Below are 7933 nucleotides of genomic sequence, written 5' to 3'. Positions count from 1 at the left end.
TAGCAATTTGATCTCTGGTTCCTCTGCCTTTTCTAAATCCAGCTTGAACATCTGGAAGTTCATGGTTCATGTACTGTTGAAGCCTGGCTTGGAGAATTTTGATCATGACTTTGCTAGCCTGTGAGATGAGTGCAATTGTGGAGTAGTTTGAACATTCTTTGGCATTGCCTTTCTTTGGGATTGGAATGAAAACGGACCTTTTCCATTCCTGTGGCCATTGCTGAGTTTTCCAAATTTGCTGGCATATTGAGTGCAGCACTTTCACAGCATCATCTTTTAGGATTTGAAAAAGCTCAACTGAAATTCCATCTCCTCCACTAGCTTTGTTTGTAGTGATGCTTCTTCCTAAGGCCCACTTGACGTCCTACTCTAGGATGTCTGGTTCTAGGTGAGTGATCACACCATCGTGATTATCTGGGTCATGAAGATCTTTTTTATATAGCTCTTCTATGTATTCTTGCCACTTCTTCTTAATGTCTTCTGCTTCTGTTAGGTACATAGGGAAACCCTAAAGGAAAACAAAGATAATCCTCAGTGAAAAAAAAAAAAAAAACAACTATGTTTGCAACCAAGGAAAAGTAAGGAATGCGTTCCCCAGACATGCAAACAACTCATGTTGTTCAATTAAAAAAATTTAAAAATGCACCAAAGATCTAAATGGACATTTCTCCCAAATAGGCATCCAGATGGCCATAAAGTACATGAAGAGATGCTCACATCACTAAGTATTAGAGAAATGCCAATCAAAACTAGAACTAGAAGTCTTCTCTAGCCTGTCAGAATGGGCTTTGTCAAAAAGTCTACAGACAATAAATAGTGGAGAAGTTTTGGAGGAAAAGCCACTATCCTGCCTTGATGCTGGGAATGTAAACTGCTAACAGCCAGCTCAAAGGAGAGAATGGAGGTTCCTTAAACCAGTGCAAAGCAAATGAAATTACAACACTCCCTAACCCCATACAGGAAAAGAAACTCCAAATCGATTAAAGAACTAAAAGAAGGGAAGATTACTCTGAAAGCTCTTGAGGAAAATATAGGCAGAACACACTTTGACAGAAATGGCAGCAAGTTGTTTTTGGATCCACTCTTAGAATAATGAACAATAAGACCTAACTCAGCAAAAGGGACCTCAGTAACCTGAAAAGCTATTGCCCCACAAGGAAAACCCTAAAAAAAGAAAGGCAACACGAAGCATAGGGAAAAAAAGCAGTTTGCAACCAAAAATAAAAACTCAGAATTTATCTAGAAAACAGGCAGACAGCTCATAAAGCTCAATGAAAAGAATAATTAAAAAAAAAAAAAACCAACCCAACAGAAAATGATGCCAAAGATCGAAATGAATATTTCACTAAGAAGGCCTCCAGAAGGGCATAGCGCACATAAAAGATGCTCAGCATCACTGTCAGATGAGTGCCAATCAAAGCTGCAAGCGCCAGCCCCCTCTCACAGGCAGAATGGCCATCCTCCAAAAGAGAAACAAAGAGTAAACGTTGCTGAGAAGAGGGGATTCTTCTACACTGGGGGCAGGGATGTCAATGGGCAGTCAGGTCACAAAGGAAAACAGTATGGAGATTCTTAAACCACTAAATGCAGAGTTACCACTCTCTCTGGCAAGCCCACCCCTTGCCTCAGATCCGGAGAAAATCATAATTTAAGATGATACTTGTTCCCTTATATTCAGGGCAGCACGATTGACAATATTCAAGACAGCAAAAGTGAAAGTGTTAGTTGCTCAGTCGCGTCTGACTCACTGCAACCCCTGTGGACTATAGCCCACCAGGCCCCTCTGTCCATGGGCTTCTCCTGGCAAGAATACTGGAGCGTGTTGTCATGCCCTCCTCCAGTGGATGTTGCCAACCCAGGAATCAAACCTGAGTCTCCTGCATTGCAGGTGGATGCTTTACCACTGAGCCACCATAACAACCAAAGCAGAGCGTCAATCAAAACGTCCGTCAATAGAGAAATGACGAGTAACTAGTATCCGTGTAGACACTGGAATACACCCAGTCATCAAAAAGAAGGAAAAACACCTTGGAAGCAGCACAGATGGACCGAGAGACTCGTCATACACAGTGAAGTCCATCAGAGGGGGGATATCACTTACAGGTGGGATCTATGAATTCATTAAAATGAACTTTGTTAAGAGAAACTCACAGACTTAGAAAACCAACTTATGATTATCTGAAAAAAATACATAGGGGAAGTGGGACATTAAGAGGTTGGGATTAACACATTAACACACTGCTTATTGTCAGACAGATAATCCACAAGGGCCTCCTGAAGAGCACAGGGAAGTCTACGGAATACACTGAAAGACTAATTGGAAAAAGCCCCTTAAAAGCAAAGAATCGATATACGTCTATGTAGAGCTGAATCAAATTCCTGTAAAGTTTAAACAGATAAACAACAGTAAGCAACTCCACACTGATTAAAGTTGTTACCACGATCCCCCAGCAAAAGTGTGGCGCATGAGAAATGCTACCGCCTTGTGGCCATTTTTGGTAACAATAACAGATAAAGCTGTGCCTACCTGCACATGTGCCTATGCGCCTATTCGCTGGTGGCTCAGAGGTTAAAGCGTCTGCCTCCATTGCGGGAGACCCAGATTCGATCCCTAGGTCGGGAAGATCCCCTGGAGATGGAAATGGCAGCCCACTCTAGTATTCTTGCTTGGAAAATCCCATGGACGGAAAAGCCTGGTAGGCTACAGTCCACGGGGTCGCAATGAGTCGGACACGACTGAGCGACTTCTCTTTCCTTTCTTTCACATGAACACTTACTCTTCACCAGCCCTGCAGGAATGCAAGGAAAAGACACCTGTCCTCAACAAATGTCCTGGAAAAGAAGTCAAAACAGAGCAGACTGTCAAAAAGCCAAACTCGGGAGTTCAGTTTTACTCATACCGTTTTTTTGTTTTTGTTTTTGTTTTTTTTTAAAGGATTTCAAAATCATGAAAGCTTGCAGAAATGAAAATCAAAACTACAATCACATATCAGTTCACACCGGTAAGAATGGCCTTTGTCAAAAAGTCTACAAACAAACGGTGGCGAGGTTGTGGAGAAAAGGGACCCCTCCTGTACTGATGCCGGCATTGTTAAATTGTTAACAGTCAGTAGGCAGGATAGCGTGGAAGTTCCTTAAATAGCGAAAAGAGAATGACATTACCACTCTGCCTAACCTCATAGAGAAAAAGGAATTCCAGATTGATTGACGATCTCATTGGAGGGGTGATTACTCTCTACCTCTTGAGAAAAATACATGCAGAACGCACTTTGACATAAATCACAGCCAGTTATTGCTGGATCCACCTTTGAGAGTAATGAGACATAAAATGGAAGTGAACAGAAGGGACCTCATCGACCTTAAGGGTTTGCACAGCAAGGGAAATCCTAAATGACAGAAAAAGTCCATCTTCAGATTGGGAAAAGTAAAGGTTTCCAAATGAGGATACCCACAAGAAATTCATCTCCAACACATGCAAACAGCTTATGTAGCTCAACATCAAAAAACCAAACAACCCAATAGAAAAATGGGCCTAAATGGACACTCCTCCAAAAAGGCATCCAGATGGCCAGAGAGCATGTGAAAAGGGGCTCAGGATCCCTGTTAAAGAGATGCCGACCCAAACTGCACCGAGGAATCTTCTCAAACCTGTCAGATGGGCCCTTTTCAAAAAGTCTGCAAACAATAGTGGAGAGGGTTTGAAGAAAAGCTAACTCTTTGATACAGATGCTGGGAATGTAAATTGTTAACAGCCAGAATGGAGAACAGGGAGAAGGTTCCTTAAACAAGAGAAAAGTGAGTGAAATTACAACACTCTCAAAGCCCATGCAGAAAAAGAAACTCCAAATTGGTTAAAGAGCTAAATAGAGGGACGATTACCCTAAACCTCTTGAGGAATATACGGGTAGAACATGCCTTGACATAAATTGCAGCAAGTTCTTTTTGCATCAATTCTCAGAATAATGAAAAAAAATTTAAACTCAACAAAAGAGACCTCATTAACCTCAAAACCTTTGGCACAGCAAGGAAAATACTAAACAAAGGGGGAGAAAAAAACCCTCAAAATGGGGAAAAAAAAGTTTGCAACTGAATTTAAAAACGGAATGCACCTCCAAAACATTCAAACAGCAGCTCAATATCAAGAAAATAATCAATTCAATTAAAAAAAAAAAAAAAACAAAAACAGGCCAAAGATCCAAATGAACATTTGTTCAAAGAAGGTATCCAGATGGCCATAAAGCACCGGAAAAGATGCCCGGGATCACTGTTAGAAAAATGCCAATCAAAACTGCAGTTAGGTATCAGCTCACACGGCTCAGGATGGTCATCTTCCAAAAGATCTACAAAGAATTAAATGCTGCTGAGGAGCATCTGGCAAGGGGAACAGAGCATCCTCTACTCTGTGGGGTGGGGGTGTACATGGGTGGGTGCAGCCATGAAGGAAAACCATGGAGATTCCTTAAAACACTAAATACAGAATTAACATATGATAAGGCAAGCCCGCCCCTTGCCCTAGATCTGGAGAAAATCATAAAATGATTTTTAAATCATTTAAAATGATTTGTGCACCCCAATTTTCAGGGCAGCACTGTTGACAATATCCAAGACAGAGCATCAACCAGAGTGTCCATCAATAGAGAAATGAAGAGACTCTGGAATACACTCGGCTATCCCAGAGAATGAAAAAATGCCATTGTCAGGAGCATGGAGGGACTGAGGTTTATCATATTGAGTGAAGTCTGAGAGGGAAAGAAATATATTACTGATGGGTACAATCTATAAATTCACACACATGAACTAATTTATAAACAGAAACAGACTCACAGACTTAGAAAACCAACTTATGATTATTTTCTAAAAAAAGGTAGGGGAAGGGGAACATTGTGAGTTTAGGACTGACATACACACACTACTTACTACCAGATATAATCCTAAAGGACCTGCTGTTCGCACAAGGAAGTCTGCGGAGCACACAGAAAAAACCTATTTGGGGAAAGCCCCCTTAATAGAATCGATATATGTCTGTGTATGACTGAATCAAGTTCTTGTAAACCTAAAACAACACAAGAACAGAAATCAACTCTACTCCAATAGAAAGTAAAAACTGAAAGTGTTAGTTGTTCAGCCGTGTCTGACTCTTTGGGATCCCATGGACTGTCGCCCGCCAAGCTCCTCTGTCCATGGAATTCTCCAGGCAAGAATACTGAAGGGGGTTGCCATTCTCTTCTCCAGGGATCTTCCTGACCCAGGGATTGAACTCCGGTCTCCAGCATTGCAGGCAGATTCATTACTTTCTGAGCCACCAGGGAAGCCCAATAGAAAATTAAAATTAGCCAGAAAACAAAAAACAAAAAACAAAAAAACCCTAAAAACAACCCAGTGTGGAGCATGAAGAAATGCTGCCGCCTTGTGGCCGCTTTTGGTAACAACAATGGAAACCTCTGTGCTAATGGGTACTTAAAAGTCAGTCACCAAGCCTGAGGGGATGTGGGAAAAAACACCTGTCCTTAAAAATGTCCTTGGGGAGGTTCTGGAAAAAGATTTCAGATGAGGGCAGATGGTCAAGAAGACAATCTCGAGAGATCATTTTTGCTCACAGTGTTGTTTCTTTTTAAACACACGAAAAACTATCAACATCATGAATCTTATAAATGCAAATCAAACTACAACGAGGTATCAGCTCATACCTGTCAGAATGGCCTTTGTCAAAAAGTCTACAAACAATAAATTCTGGAGAGGTTGTGGAGAAAAGGGAACACTCCTACACTGATGCTGCCAATGCATGTTGTTAACAGCCAGGGTGGAGGAGAGGGTGGAGGTTCCTTAAACAGAAAAAAGTGAAAGAATTTACATCTGTCCCTAACCACTTGCGGAAAAAGAAACTCCAAATCAATTAAAGAGCTAAATGGAGGGACTACGCCAAACCTCTGGAGGAAAATATACGCAGAACATGCTTTGACATAAGTCGCAGCAAGTTCTTTTTGAATCAACTCTTACAAGAGGGAAAATGAAAGCAAAACTCAACAAAAGGGACCTCATTAACCTCAAAAGCTTTTCAACAGCACGGAAAACCCTGAAGGAAAGAAGACAAACCTCAAAATGGGGGGAAAAATGCTTGCCACCAAATTTAAAAACAAGGAGTTCATCTCCGAAACACGCAAACAGTTCATACAGCTCAATACATATACATATATATATAACAATCAACCCAATAGAATACGAGCCAAAGATTTAAACGGACATTTGTCCAAAGAAAGCATCCAGATGGACATAAGCACATGAAAAGATGCTCAGGATCACTGTTAGTGAAATGCCACTCAAAACTGCAATGAAGTGTCAACTTACCCCCCTCAGAATGACCATCTGTGAAAAGTGAAAATGTTAATCACTCAGTAGTGTTTGAGTCTTTGCAACCCCATAGACTGTAGCCTGCCAGGCTCCTCTGTCCATGGGAATGCTCTAGGCAAGAATACTAGAGTGGGTTGCCGTTTCCTTCTCCAGGGGATCTTCCCAACCTAGGGATTGAACCCAGGTCTCCTGCCTTGCAAGCAAATGCTTTACCATCTGAGCCACCAGGGAAGCGCTTAATCTTCAAAAGATCTATAAAAAATTAAGTGCAGCTGAGGACAAGGGGAATAGGGAATCCTCCTACACTGTTTCAGAGATGTATATGGGTGGGTGCAGCCACGAAGGAGAACAGTGTGGAGAGTCCTTAAAACACCAAATACAGACTTACCACCTGATCTGGCAAGCCCACTCCTTGTCTTAAATCCAGAGAAAGTCATAATTTAAAATGATACCTGCACCTCTATTTTCAAGGCAGCACTATTGACAACCTCCAAGAGAGACCATCCACCAAAATGTCCATCAATAGAGAAATAAAGGGTAACTGGTCCATCTATATACTGGAATACACTCAGCCATCAAAAAAACCGAAGGAAAGAATGCCATAGGCAGCAGCTGAAATGGACCCACAGATGAGTAAGTGAAAGACAAATATCCTAAGCTATCACTTCTAGATGGAATCTAAACATGGATACAATAAACTTCTTGACAAAACAGAAACAGCCTCCCAGACTTAGAAACAGTCCTTATGGTTACCAAAAAATGAAAGTTTGGGGGCAGGGAGAAATTAGGAACATGAGAATAACAGATACACTAGTGTTTATAAAATAACCCACAAGGACCCACTGCAAAGCACAAGGAACCCTACTCAACATTCTGTAATGACCTACGTGGGGAATGAAGCTGAAAAAGAACATATAAGGCATGTGTGAATTATTCAAGTTGCTGTACACCTAAAAAAAAAAAAAAACACCCACCACAGTGTAAACTATCTATATATTCCAATTCAAAATAAGTGGCAAAAATAGAAAGACCAAAAAATCAAAACAAAACTGAAGAGTCTATTCTGCTCAGGCCTTGGGACCTGGGCTGATGTCACATCCTGGAGCCTGAGTAGGCTTGGGTCCCCAGACTGGACTGTGGTGGAGCTGAGGGTCTGGTAAGGGTGCACCAGGCAATGAGCCCCGCACTGTGACAGACATGAACTTCCTTTTCCCCTCTGTATGAGCCCACAGTCTCCAGATCCAGGCGGGTCCTCCTGCAGCAGAACCAGCCATAGTGCCCACAAAGGATGGTGGAGCCTCTGGACTGGAAGAATTTTGCAAAGTCCCCTGGGCTCTGCGTCTTCTGGTGGTGGGGTTGGGGTTCCCACCTCCAGCTTCCTTCCTTAGGGTCACCCCACCTGTGGATGACACCCGCTTCTGCAGAGTGGTGTTGCAATCGGGATCTGTCTTGGGAATGGAGGGTAAGGGGGAGGAAGTAAGGAGACACAAGTCTTAAGCATAGCCACTCTCACTGACAACCCAGAAACAGGACTTGCCCTAAGGCTCTGGTTGCCCAGGTACCCAGAGTTGGGCATGAAGAAATG

This window comes from Bos indicus x Bos taurus, unplaced genomic scaffold (assembly GCF_003369695.1).
Source record: "Bos indicus x Bos taurus breed Angus x Brahman F1 hybrid unplaced genomic scaffold, Bos_hybrid_MaternalHap_v2.0 tig00001264_arrow_arrow_obj, whole genome shotgun sequence".
Classification (NCBI taxonomy): domain Eukaryota; kingdom Metazoa; phylum Chordata; class Mammalia; order Artiodactyla; family Bovidae; genus Bos; species Bos indicus x Bos taurus.
Note: the sequence above shows the minus strand (reverse complement) of the source record.